The sequence below is a fragment of the Cuculus canorus genome, chromosome 12, assembly GCF_017976375.1.
Source record: "Cuculus canorus isolate bCucCan1 chromosome 12, bCucCan1.pri, whole genome shotgun sequence".
Classification (NCBI taxonomy): domain Eukaryota; kingdom Metazoa; phylum Chordata; class Aves; order Cuculiformes; family Cuculidae; genus Cuculus; species Cuculus canorus.
This window is the reverse complement of record NC_071412.1, coordinates 20623445-20638014: the sequence shown is the minus strand read 5'-3', so window position 1 is coordinate 20638014 and position 14570 is coordinate 20623445. Positions and strand designations below refer to the sequence as shown.

At 41.5% G+C, this 14570-nt stretch overlaps 1 protein-coding gene across 7 annotated transcripts in view; it reads right to left on the bottom strand.

Annotated features, from left to right (window-relative positions):
* The window catches only part of OTUD7A (OTU deubiquitinase 7A), a 136382-nt gene that overhangs the window by 93142 nt on the left and 28670 nt on the right, over positions 1-14570 (bottom strand). For 4 of the 7 annotated variants that reach the window (XM_054077454.1, XM_054077448.1, XM_054077447.1 and 1 more), the window contains exon 1: positions 11419-11530. The exons of 1 other annotated variant lie outside the window; for it this stretch is intronic. The gene's annotated coding sequence lies outside the window, so the exon portion shown is untranslated. Of the gene's footprint in view, positions 1-11396; positions 11534-14570 lie in introns of those variants that run through there. 2 more of the 7 variants (XM_054077449.1, XM_054077450.1) reach the window with 2 other exon arrangements.

The following is a 14570-nucleotide window of genomic DNA, read 5'->3' as shown; positions in this document are numbered from 1 at the left end:
TGAAGAAGTTTTTCTTAGTGTCCAATCTGAACCTGCCCTGGTACAGCTTGAGGCACTTAAACCCGAAAGAGTAGGAACACACAGAAAAGAAAGGTACTCGGTATTTCTGAGTACACTGAATACACAGACAAGCATGGAATCGTGACATGAATGGCACTGTTGGATTTCTGCAGAACCCAACTGCTATTTCAAAGCTAGTAAAGACACACAGAATCATATCCAGGAAAAAAAGCACAGTGAGTGTGTGAACTTTCAGTTAAAAAAAAAAACAAAAAAACCTGTGCTTTTTAGGCTGCCATCTGAGGTGACATGAAATGGTATCCTCAAACTTAGGAATCCTCTCCAAGAGTATTCTATTTATGAATAGCAACATTTGCTTGAATGCCCTAAAATCAACAAATATTTTATCACATAGTCAATTCCTATTATTACAACAAAAAAAAGAGGTAAAAGGAATACCTAGCAGAGACACAATAGTACAAGTATTTGCCATAGCTTAGGAAAGACCACAGGACTGCAGGTTCAGTTTTAAACAGATGTGCCTAAGGGCTAGGAACATGTTAATTTTTACAAATTACAGGAGAACAGAGAAAAAACACAGATTTGGGACTGATATGCAGCTCCACTTTATCAGATTTAGAATCAATGTTTTGAACTGGTGTTTTACATCTTGAAACTTAATGAAGTTACAACTTTGTCTGGCAGTTTAATCATCAGGACAAGTATGAACTTTAAAAAAATACTTCATACAGCTTAGAAGCCTAAATCCCATAAGAAGTTACGGGATCTTTTAAGGACCTATAGTCAGGCTTTCAAGCGAGGCAAGGAGCTGTGGAAACTTTTATAACAATTCTCTCTGCACAGGCTACTGGTATTATAAAATAAATAACTTTAGTCTGTCTCTCAAAGAAAGTAGAATTATCCCAACTATTAACAGATAAATATTCTGCTGCAAAACATGAACCAAAGATTCACCAAGCCACTGAACCTCAGAGCTGCAGCCCACCTTCTGTTTCATTCGGTCAACTTTATTGAAACCTGCGACATTTGGATTCATAGGCCGATGCATTCCCAAAGAACGTACTGCTTTCATAGTGATCTGCTAGTAACGTACTTATAGGAAACGTGCTTATTCTTAACTGGAACCTTATGTTTCCTGTAACCCTACGAAATCCTGCTACTAACTTTTTGTATAAATACGACAAATTCTCGTCTTATTTAACATGCGTTCTATGCAGTGACCCAATTTAACAGAGCAAGGCTTGAAGAAAAGAAGAGCTATTAAATCTACAAATATATAACATCACTGCATTCCAGCCAAACAAACAGTGGGAACAGGCAGAAGCAACACAGAAGGAACACTGCATACCATTGGCAGCTCTTTCCATACCGATATTTTGTGAAACAGTTGAGAAGCTTTTATCTTATCTGGCTGCTCAAAAACTGATTTTTTTTTTCTTTTTTTTTTAAAAAAGCAACTTTTCGGGCAAGCTACTGTTGGATTTGCTACTTCCTTACTGCAAAATAACGGTACAAGGTTTAAAGTTTTCTACAGGTCTTAAAAGACCTTATTTTAATAAGTATTTTTGCTACCTGTCAATAACTCATTTTCCTAGAACACATGCCTGTAAATCTTCAACTACATTTTCAAGAAGCTTTTGCTTTTCTTTCAAGAACATTGGTAGCCCCCTATAACTATATTCATAAATATATGCTTTGTAACTTAAGCTGGAAGATCAAAAGAAGGTCACATTTTGCATAAATATCTGTACAGTAAGTTACGTTCTTTTGATGTTTTTACCTTTATAACACCAGCAAACCTCACTCTTAATGCCGCATTAAAGAAAAAAAATAAATGGATTGAACGTAATGCTCATTATCTCGAATTATACAATTGTAATTAACACTATATTCAATTTCTCATGGTACGGTGAGAAAATAAGATAACCACAAGCTACCATAATTAGAATTTCAGTTATTAGAGATGTTTTCATCTAGATCTCAGGATTTTACTGTCCAGGACCAAAACAGTTATAAAATTACCTCCACTTAAGACCATGAAATATACTGTACAGTATTGGGAGGGTATAGGTTTCCTGAAAACCTATTTACCTCCTCTAAGCATAACATATTTTCCATAGCCATAGCCAAGAAAGATACAGCATGTAGATAAAATATCTCCAAGAAATCCCATCTATGTGGCAAAATATTTTGTAGAGTTACGTTTTGACTCACTTTAAAAGTGAGTATACACAAAATAGATTTATTTTTTTTCCCCATAGATATCATTGTGGCTGCCCCATCCCTGGAGGTGTTCAAGGCCAGGCTGGATCAGGCCTTGGACAGCCTGATTTAGTGGGATGTTCGTGCCTATGGCAGGGGGGTTGGAACAAGATGATCTTTAAGGTCCCTTCCAAACCTAACTATTCTATGATTCTATGATTCCATGATCAGTCACGAGAAGTGTTTTAAAACATCTAAAACCTAATCTGAAGCTCTCCAACAACACAAGATTTTGTTTTCCAGGTGTGAGTAGATTAAGAGTAATAATACTGAACCAAGCCCACTTACTGATCATTCATCATTTCTGCATCTTAGCTTAAAATGTATTTTACTGCCACGATTATTCCCTCTTCTTTCAAAGAGACTCAGAACTCCACCACTCAAAGGCTTTCTTCCAGCATTATTTCTCTAGGAAATAAGGTCCATTTCAGTGAGTTTTGTATTTTTAAAGCTCCAGACCTCTTTCTCACCAATTCCCAAGGACAGTGGTAGCATGACCCTCAAGGAATTTGTTACAAACAGAATCACTTTCTCCTCCATTCAGAAGTATCACATTCTTAGGAGAAAAAAATAATGGTTCACAGAGAACACATGTATACATATATCATTACAGCTTATATAAGATAATAATCAGGCTAAACCCAGTCATACGGTTATTTCTATCCACAACGTCACACATCATGCACAGTAAAATTATGTGTTCTTCCAGCCTTTTCCTCACAAAAATGAAGTATTTTCATACAGGTAAACTTTGTTATGAAATCCAAATAAGAGTATTTCATATTTTTCTTTGATAGCTATAAATACACATTTAATGAGTCAGTCAGCTTGAGAGATACCTTCTCTCATGAGTACAAATCTCTCCATTTATATAAAATATGAGAGGCATGTGGAACGAAAGCTAATAACTGAATAGCTTCTGAAGGAACCATGTCTCCCATTTTCATGTAAAGTATATTTTAAGAGACAAAACTGGGGGAAGGAAAATTATAATGGTTCTGTTTCTCAAATTCTATATCAAGGAAAGTCGAGAGATTATCAGCTAGATGCAACCATCTCATCAACTCCAGATACTCACAATCGAGCTGCTCAGGCATGAATATTAGTCTCCTGTGGCAGCAAGAGGCTATGATTTATATTTCCATGTTAATTGAGGTCTGCACTTCACTAGGGCAACATTTTGCACTCACGCGTGCTTACCTCAGGCACCTGATCTGCATTAGCACTGACGGAGAGCAGCCAGCCTTGCAATACTTGAACTGGATGCACATTCATCAGCTTTTCCAGTGAGACTACACATTGTTTATCTGCTGAAATGAGCATATCCTCTTTCCGTGGGCAGTGCTACCGGGCCTACAGGTAAGCAATACATCATAATAGTAAAGCGCACGTGCCAGTATATCAGCACCGTCAGGCTTCCTTTATAGAACATGTCTCCACGTGTAATAAGTAGTGAAGTTTGTAGCATGTGTTTACAATCACAGACAAAGCCACATCAAACAGACTCACACTCCACTGCAAAACTGTTACTTCTTCCAGTCAAAAGCCCTGAGATTCAGTTTCCAGCCTCCTACCCTCTGCCTGACCCACCCTCATTGCCAGCTACAGGGACTCTCCCTTTGAAGGGTAAAGGAACAGAGAAAAGTATTTGGGATAGTTAAGCGATGGGTATCCCCGAGAAAGAGACAACATAATGACTATTGTTACAAACAACACTGCTCTCAACTTTTAAGATGCTACTTTCTTTTGCACATGCTTTTATCTATCAACATCAGAAGAAATGAACAATGAAGAAGGATAAAAATGTAAAATGTGCCGTCCAGGAGACATCACAGACCTCTACATGGGGCTTCTTCAAGAGAACCTTCATTACTGAAGGAGAAAAAACTGTGTAACCTTCATACAACATGTGTTTTCACAGCCTTTAGTTTCCTCCTATTCCTGCCAACAATAGCTATCCTTTCATTAATCCTGATTAAATTCTGCTTTGAGTATTCACAGTCTGCCTATACACTAATGAGTATCCGTCTTTGTATTTCCTGCCCCAAACTGTTATACAGTCCTTATCTGCTTATTATTAAGCATCCTCAGCTTGGAATGTTCGAGCAAAGAGATACAGATGATTATCGACAGGGAAGAATATGAGAGAAAAAGAAACTTGGCAAAGCACTTCTGGGTGCCTCCCAGAAGAGGAGGATTATTTGTATGAGTGCAAACAACTTTTCCTAATTTATTTGAAACTCCATCTCCAAGTATTTAGTGATGAACAGAACAGAGGAAATCTACCATAAGACAAACATGCAAGAAAACTTCAATTATAAACAGATGGATGCAAGTTCTGAGGTCCTAAAACACTGCAGTTGTGTATAGAGGCTTGAAGGAACAAACTGTCTATTGCTAAAAAACACTTAGCTTCTAGAGGACCTGCCATTCCAAGTGTCCCTCATCCACTAAATGCCATCCATAACTACACGGCTCAAAAATTCACTCCTTCACACCAGTCTTTTAATACAGAAAACACATTGTATAAAGCCCAATTTTAGAATATCTGACCTGCACCCCGGGGTATTAAAACTATACATGATAAGAAGCTGTGAGAATACCTCACAGGACCTCAAATCCTTGTGGCTAACTGTCACTCGGACCTGGAGCTTCCCCTAAATGACTTGGCATTGATACACTTCCCCATGGTCAAGTCTTGCTTTCATAGTTTTAAATCCAAACATGAAACACTTATGAAGAGAAAAACAAAACTGATATCAAGTATCTCAGCTGTTGTGAATTTTGCTCTAAATTCCAGACTTTCACGTTGACCTCACAATCTCTGAATTCAATCCTCAGCTTGTAAACTCTAGGGCATCCCAGTACTCACAGTTAATGAAAAGGTTACTGCTTTGCAAAGGCAATTTCTCAACAGCAAACAGCCTCAACCTATGGAGCTGCAGACACTGTATCAACCTGACTTTATTTGATGTTATCCTCATGGCCTTCTCTGCCAGACTACTACATTACACGTTACTTCTGTTAATTTGTGCTGAAGGGAGGTTTATCTCCAGCTCTTAATCAGCTGTGAACCCAATACTGCCTAAATCATTCCTAAATGTGAACTTTATATACAGGTTGTATATTCTGTCATTATTTCTGCTGAAATTATGCAAATCTCCCTTCCCTTTATACCCTACCTTTCCTGGAGAAGAGAATCCTCTGGGGAGACCTCAGAGCAGCCTTCCAGTACCTGAAGGGTGCTACAAGAAAGCTGGGGAGGGACTTTTTACAAAGGCATGGAGTGACAGGATGAGGGGGAACGGCTTTAAACTGGAGGGGGGAAGATATAGACTAGACATTAGGAGGAAGTTCTTCACTATCAGGGGTAGTGAGGCCCTGGCCCAGGTTGCCCAGGGAAGCTGTGGCTGCCCCATCCCTGGAGGTGTTCAAGGCCAGGTTGGATGGGCCTTGGGCAGCCTGAGCCAGTGGGAGGTGTCCCTGCCCATGACAGGGGGTGGGACTGGATGATCTTTAAGGTTCCTTCCAACCCAAACCATTCTATGGTTTCCTTAATTTACTGGTACTCTTCCAGAGACAAAAATGCCAGGAGTTACTTAGAGAGACATAGGAGGTGATTTCATTGCTTCACGCTCCATTATAGTTTGCTAAATCAATGCTTTCTTTACACTAAAATAATCTTTTCCCATTACCACAATGTTATTTAATACACCTGTATGTCCTCCTTTTCTCCGGAGCTGACAATGTAACATCTCTAAGACTTAAATCAGAAGCTACTATGATAGTAAATATTCTTAGGTGAGAGATGGGCAGGTTTCTGGTAAGGGATAGCAAATCTGAGACAAAGTGTTCCCGACATATCCATCTGCAACACTTCAGTCTCAGTACTGTTCTCAGGGAAGTATGTTGTTCTGACTAGGGCCAGTGTGCTGTCATATCCGATTCTAAGCACAGAGTCTGATAGCCTGTGCTTACCTCTACTTTTGCCGCTTAGTACACGCTGAATCTAATCAATAAAACCAAGTTTACCATCATCAAGAATCTGTCCTCTACACTGATCTTAGTGCTAAGAGGGAAAACAATTTGACACAGAATAAAAGCTCCTTTGCAGTATCTTGGAAACTTTGACGGCAATGTGTTTGGATAAAAATTTATTGAGTTCATACCTAGAGAGATGTATCTGGGATCACTCCCTCCATGTCCTTTCTTAGGAACTTCCAGCTGGGTGTAAATACCCAATACAGTCACTTACCAGTAACAGAGAAATGACTCATTCCAACCAATGAGAGAGTAGTCCAAATCAGGGAGCGTTTCTTTCTTATTGCAGTAGATCTCAGATGGAAAAAGCTAATCAAGTAAAGATATTACCTGCTATACAATCTTATTTGGCATTCTTGTATTCATGATTTGCATAGTTTGAGACATACCCTTCACAACATCAGGCTCCCAAATTCAAGGTCTGCCATTATTATGTTTTGAGCATCTATGTAGACAGTGCCCACGGGACACAGTTGCAGCCCTTCTCTGCCAGAAGAGCGTTTTTGAAGAAAATCATACTTGCTGCACTATTTAGAAAGCAATGACAGTAGAAGAGAGTAAACCGACTTAAAGGTCAGTGTTGCAAGAAAGGCCTCTACTCCAATGCCCTTGTTCTTGAGACCAGAAGTAGTCTGTGGAATGTCTGAATTGGCAGTCACTCACTTATTTAACGTTTCAACAGCACCAATACGACAACCTTAGCCTGCTCTGCTATATAACGCAGAGCAAAGCAATTTGTTCAATAATTTTTTCAATCAGGAATATAACATCGGTGGGGTTTCATTCCTGCTAAGGTGCTGAAACACAAAAGATAGAGAAATAGAGAAGAATTTTTTTAATTCAGATTTCCTATTAAGCAATGATTATTTTACCAGTTTCTATGGTACTATCACCATGGCAGCTAGCCATTTTAATCACAGGCATTAGAACAGCTTTCTGATAACATCACAGCAATAGCTTAGAAATATATTACATCTCCTGGCCATATGCAGCAGCAACACCTTTGTAGATTTCCACAGGGCAGCAGCCACGGTGGCATCAGCAAACATCAGCATTGGAAACATGATATTTCGAGCATCTAATTAAAGAACAAGTTCTCAATGTTCCTTACTCTAATTCAGAAAACAATAGGGGAAATACAACCATCGTGACAAAAACGAGAATCAAAATTCTTTCACAGCTTGCTCTGTTTCTACGTGAGTTTTGCTCCTTCTTTGACTAACCAGTCAATGCATATGATTACTCAGCAGATCCTAAGAGAATGTGCAAGTGAGAAAAAATTCACTGTAGAGCACCGAGTATCTGTGAAACAATGACAGATAAAAATGGCTACTTTACCCTTGTATTAAAAACAAAAACATACTTTGTTCTCTATGCGGGTTAAATGCTATTGAAGCATCACATGCAAGATCGCAATCATGATTGGAGAGCATAACTCAGTGTTCTGGCTAATGAAATTTCCAACATACAATGTGAAACATACTGATTTTACTAAACGTATCATGAAGTATTTGCAGATATGTTCATTCTGAAAAAAAGGGATGTATTCAAAAACACTTTCAGCAACCGCAATCCTCCATTTCTTCTTTAAATTGCATAAGAAGAGTAAAATCATACTCTCGTCAGGGGTTTTCTGATTTTTTTTTTCAAATTAAAGTGTATTTCCAAATGGTGAGAGACTCTACAATATTAAATGAATTTATAAACACTTACAATAAAAGCTAATAAGTGAGTTCAACAATTTCTCTATTTCAAGCCTAAGGCTTTGCCAAGGGTCCATCCAAGAGATATTAAATAAGGTAAGTACAGATAATGTCAATAATATGCTGCAGTAAAACACTACAGCAAAGCACTGTGACTAAAAATCACTGGCATAACCATATCCTAAAATAGACAGCATTGACCTCAAATAGAAGAAGAACAATCTGAAGTAAACTGAGAATGAGACTAGAAATACATCCCAATTAGCTTTATCTCTTCAAACTACTTCGAATCAGAAACATCCATCACAGAAGCACTTATGCTAGGAGAACAGTATAAGAACAGAACTGTAAGTCAAGTCTTGCACATCTCTAGTACATCCATGCTTGTTAGTAGAACTACATTCTCCCCTCCCTTGGATCATTAGTTGGAGGAAGGCAGCTAAACAAAAAGAACAGAAAATATTTGATAGCAAACTGACTGTCTTGTTATATTTATATGCATATACTAATGAATCTGCCTTTAAAAGAAATTAATTACTTTCAAGGATTTGAAGACAGTTCTGCCATCTTATCTGGGGACACAAATTTCTATAGTTTTGTGTCATGCTTTGTCTTAGGAAATCAATAATAAAGATGCAGCGTAACAGCTAACCACCATTCATATCGCACTGAAACTGGTAAATCTCTACTCTGCTGCAGGGTTTTCAGACAATCAAAGCAGCCAGGTTAGTCTCCCAGTTTGTTCATGAGGGCAATACTGACTAATGTGTTCTGAGGGTCCACACACCATTTAGCTCTGCGCCTTGGTCTAAGCATCTATGAATGTACTTACATGGCTGTGCAGTGTCTATCAACTATAAATGAACCAGAAGACTACAAAATGTTCAACAACAACAAAATAAAAGCTTTTTTTGACTTGCTTCAGTCCTCAACTTAATAACAGTTACACCTAATATTTTAAGCATTCCTCATTTTCTCAATTAAAAGTTTATGTTTAATTTTTGCTTAATATGAGTCTCAAGATATTTCATGAAATTCAAGTCAAAAGCAGATTCAGATTGCATTATGTATTTGGGAATGCAGAAGGAGACTTCATTAAACTCTAAGATCTGAAGCCTGGACTATCCGGTGAGAAATATTCTGCTAGTTCCCTCAGCCCTTTAAACCCTCTTTCAACTCCAGCTTTCTTTTCAGCCATACTTCACTACATAGGAACGCTTTGCCAGTGTTGTTCTCCTCCTATTGAGGCTATAGAGGTTACTGTGCCTAAGGCAATCGTGAGCTAAATAACAATAGGTGACAAGAAGACAATATATAAATTTTTCAAATTTTTACGTGTCTAAGTAGTAAATTAAAAAAAAAAAAAAACTTTGTGCCCAAAATAACACAGATACGATGCCAATGAACTCATACTAAAGAACATGAAAACAGCAACATGATTAGCTTTAAAACATACAGCTTTAAACTAGAATGAGATGCTCTACACAGTACTTTGGCTAATTAAAACACAGTTTCCTTATTTTATTAATAAGTAAAATAGAGGGCAACGATGGCAACGATTAGCACAATGGTTGCATTGGCAAGATCTGAGTTAACGTCCTTAGGCCTGCATGTACATAGCTCTACAAAACTCCCGACCTGAGCCCCATTCACTGAAAGTCTCTTCAGGCCCTGGTGTTCCTGCTGAATCTGCCAACAAGGCTATAAGGGAGATGTGCCAGAGGCAACGAAAGATGCAGAGATTGCCTTACTATGAAAGGACTAAGTACCTTCCCACCTGCTCGTTACTTGGAGTCTATAATATCCAGCTATTCTCATCCTTATTTGGTTTCGTATTGGCAAACCAAGACTAAAATCTTCTAAATCCCATTTGCAAAAAAACTACCATTTTCAAAAACAGACACATTATGATTAAGCAAACAATCAGTTACTTTTGCACGACACATACAGCAAATTATTAGTCTGTTAGGCCTGAACCGTACAGAGCCTCATACTCTTAATGTTATGCTATTATACACTAATTAAGCTGTCCTGAAAATGACTGAGCCTCCTGTAAACTACAGACATAAAACCATAATATCACAAAAGGGCAAGACTCACAAAAACATCATTTCCATTCCACGTCACCATCCTTTCTGCTGTGTGGGTGTACACAGCCCACATCGGTTCTATACTCCACACCACAATCAGCGTTGCAGCTTTATCAAAACCATGTCGGCTTGTAATGGAAAATATCCCAGAGAAGGGCAGGCATCGATATTCACCTACATTGCAGGTTCAAATGCGGAAACCCTAGCTCGGCCCTGCGCGAGCAGCACATGCACACCTGAGCAAAATCTAGCCTTTATCCACAGAAGGGAGACCATTAGTCAATTCACACCAACAGCAGAAAACGGTGCCATATTCGGCCTCAACAGCTATCCCACTCATATTTTAATAACACATTATAAATAACAAAACAAGACTTTTCCTACCAACAGCATTTCCCATTCCAGAAGCTTAATATACTTTGCTTTAAATCTGTGCCACAGCAACCTTTTTTAAAGTCAATGTCATCTGTATGCACGGAGTTGAAACAAAATGTGGGCCAAATTTATCAGACATCGCTTTCCTCTGGATGTAGAGCTCCGAACGCCTGTCGTGTGCCGTCTGAGTTGCATACACTGCGTTCAGCGACGTATTTTAAGCCAGTCCAATGCAAAGTACTTGCCCTGATCATCACTTTCAAGTGTCTGCCCGAGATGCTGAAGGTCAAAAGAAGAGTGTGAAAGGCTTGTTTCCATTTACGCTACATTTCTACCCGTATGCCAGAAACCGCAGCACCGCTCGGGCCCGAGGAGAGAAGCCTCAGGGGTCAGTGGGAACCGGACAGCGTCCTCGCGGCCCACCCCAGGGCGGCCCCCGGGCAGGGGCAGCACCTCAGCCCCCGGGACCGCCGCCTGCGACGCTCCCCAGCGAGGAGGAACTTACCGTGACACAACTACAGCCACAGCGGTCAACAATTTCACCCTTTAATTTCCCTCCCCGGCTCGGGGGAGGCTCAGCATCTCCGCATCAAACACTTAACGAGGCTCCAGCCGGAGCTCCGAACAGACATATTAGACACACTCCTGCTCCCTCCGGGCTGAGCGGAGGGTTGGGAGCTTTTTAAACGTAGATTATGTAAGGCCGTGCGCTCGCTGCATTATGTTTTATGGGCACGTTCTACCTCGCCGCACCGTATCGCACCCCGTCACCTCCCGAGGGCCGTCATCCCCCCGCACCCCCCGCGGCGGCTCGTTCAGAGCCAGAACGAAGGTTACAGGCGCACTAACGGTTCGGGCACGCGGCGGCTGCCCCGAAGGTCCCGGCAGGCGCAGCCCCGCTCACCTGCCCGCAGTGCAGCCCTTACCCGCTCCTCGCTACCCCAGCTCCATCCTCCTCCGGGGGACCCAACCCCGCCGCCGCCTGCCGCGACCGCCGAGCCCCCCTCCCGCAGACGGAGCGGCAGACCCACCTCCCGCCGCCGCCGCCACCGCCTCCTTCCCGTGAAGTCAGCGGCCGCAGAGCCCTCCCCCCGCCCCGCCCCGCCATCCCCCGCCCCGGCACCGGGAGGCGCCTCCATGCTTCCCCCCCGCCCCGAGCGCTGCTACGGAAAGCGGTTACCGTTACAGTCCTTTGGGCTGGCGGTCCAGTAGAGTTCAGCTGGAGGCCGGTCACAAGGGGCGTCCTCCAGGGCTCAGCGCTGGGTCACAGAATCACTAGGTTGGAAAAGACCTCTCGGATCACGGGTCCAACCACTCCCATCTGCCACTAAGCCATGTTCCTGAGCACCTCGTCTCCCCGTCTTTCAAACCCCTCCAGGGATGGTGACTCCCCCCTCCCTGGGCAGCCTCTGCCGGTGCCCGATGACCCTTCCTGTGAAAAACTTATTCCCGATGTCCATCCTGACCCTCCCCTGGCGCAGCTTGAGGCCATTCCCCCTCGTTCTGTCACTGGGGAGAAGAGCCCCGCGCCCTCCTCCCCACACCCTCCTCTCAGGCAGTTGCAGAGAGCAGTGAGGTCTCCCCTCAGCCTCCTCAGGGCCCTCCGCTGCTCCTCCTAAGACTTGTTCTCCATCCCCTTCCCAGCTTTGGTGCTCTGCTCTGAAACACAAACATGTTTCTAACAACCAAAGTCCCAAAATGCAGAGAAGGTGGATCCAGGTGAAGTGTTTGCATACTTTGTGGACTTTCTGCAGTACTACTCCATTAGCAGCAGTCTTAATAGATTGAAGAACCAAAACTCTTTAGTCCAAAGAAGTGCAATTGATACTGCGATCTCTCATCTGAAAACCTTCCTCCTCTTTAAATTAGAAAGCAGGTACTTTGCTGTTGTCCACAAAGGTCAGGAACTCAGAGATCACAGAGATCTTACCTTTCCAGGCTTTTAGAGGAGGGAAGCATGCCCATGACTAACAGTCTCTGAAAAATCTCTTGTATCTTTTGTGTCCATCCATGGACACACGAGGAAAGAAAGCAAGCAAGCATCTCCACAACAGATGTTCTACTCTGTTCACCGATCCTGGCGGTTGAGTGGCTGTCAGCATAACATGACTCCATAAGGAGACAAGTTTCCATCATGGTGAAAATGATCCAGTTTCTCCCTGTCTATTCATATAAAGCACTGCCGCAGTTTGTCTCTCGTCACCTGTCTTGCATTGCTCTAGGTCAGAGGCAGAACTGATCACTAACTAAGCCAAATGTTTTGAGCTCAAAAATATTCTGGTAAGATCAAACTCACTTCTTGACTACCACCAAACCAAAACATGGTGTTAGGTATTCCTAGCCTCCAGGGATGGAAGCAGGTATATCCTCTTGGCTTTACGGGCGGTAAAGACAGAAGCAGAATATCTCTGCAAGTGTGGGGGAGATTCTTTCTTCTGCTCACTTAAAGCTGACAGAATATCACAAGGGAACATTACCAGTATGAACATTTTTAGGGACTTGGGCCTTCAACTGCCTGCTATGTTACAAGGCAATGCTGCATTGATCTACCCAGCCTTTAAACCACTTACAATGCTATCACATTCTCCTGCAATGTGACCAACTATAGCTTTGTACACGCTAGAAATGTCTTCAAAACCCTTGGCTTTGGGGATAGTGTGAAAGAGAGTGTTTGTTTAGTTATCCTGAGACCCAGTTAGATGAAGGTATAATAAAGGTGTAGAAGCTGTTGCCCGTAATCTGGTGAAGACCATAACCATGAATAAGCTTGTTGTGTCAGCTTGACATCTTAAGAATATCTGCTGTAATCAGAAGCCAGATGGTGAAGGCTTTTGTTACAATTGACGACTCTAATGGAAAAATCCATACTGGAAATATCATAATCCTAATTGAGCATTCTAGGCATGTCCTGTGAACTGGATGTGTGGAGATACCCACATAGAGGGTCGAAAGGCACAAAGCAGTCTCAGGGATCTAAGGTAAATTTACTGAAACTAGATTCCATGCTCCCACCTTGCACATACGTGAAAAGCTATGCTGGAAGCTACTGCAAATTACCTAAGAATTTATAACAATAAGCCTTCTCAGGGTAAAGAGGCAGAGGTGAAGCAACAAGCAGCTTTTTGTGGTTCATAAATAAAAGGAGGAGAGCAAGAAGGCAGGGCTCCTCCTGTCCCTTTTCTGTTCTATTCAGGGAGGAAAGAAAAAACTGTAGGCCAAGGGTCTATCTCCCATGAAATAGTTATATACATCAAAGCGAATCTGTAAATTTGTTAAATTTAAAGGCAACAAAAAAATATTTTGCTTTCCAACTGGGCAGAGAAACCTGTGCTCTTCAAGCAAAGAAAGAGTATTCCCAATAATATAGATTTTGCTTGAAATTCTGTCCAAAGAAAGCATGCCACAATAGTAATGGAATAAGCATTCTCCAGCGTGGTTTGAGTTCCAGCAGCTGAAGCTGTTAGAGCTGGCGGCAGATACAGCTCGACAAAATGTGTGCTGCTAAAATATATAAAGCTGATTTGAGTCCACGTTACCTTAGAAAGAGCACTGAACTCTGCATGTGTGTACCAAACCTGAACACTTGGCTAAACAGAGACAGAGATATGAGCGAGAGCACCATGATTTGGTTAGTTGAACCTAAGCAGAAAAAAATCTTCAGGTAATGATCCAAAAAGAAATGGTGCAGTATGATTAGCATCATTACAATTTTTCAAGTTGGTAACAAAATACTACTAAAACATCAACTCTGCCTGGATACAAGGATCCAAAGCAATGAAAAATCATTTCCCTTGCTGTTTCCACTCTGTCATGGTAAGTTTATAGTACCTGTGGATATAAGCTTGACAGACACTGGACTTCGAAGGGCCGGTATACAGAACTACAGTTTCTTCCCAAGGGATGTATGGAGTTTACACAGCTATGCCATTTTGGGTACAACATGCTCTAAAGCACAGAAAATGCACAACCAGTTTCCATTAACATTGAAGCAGTGTAACTCCATTTTCTATCATGGAAACAATTTTTGGGCTGCACTTCTAGTTTGCTTTTCAGGCGTTACGGGATAATAAAATGAGTT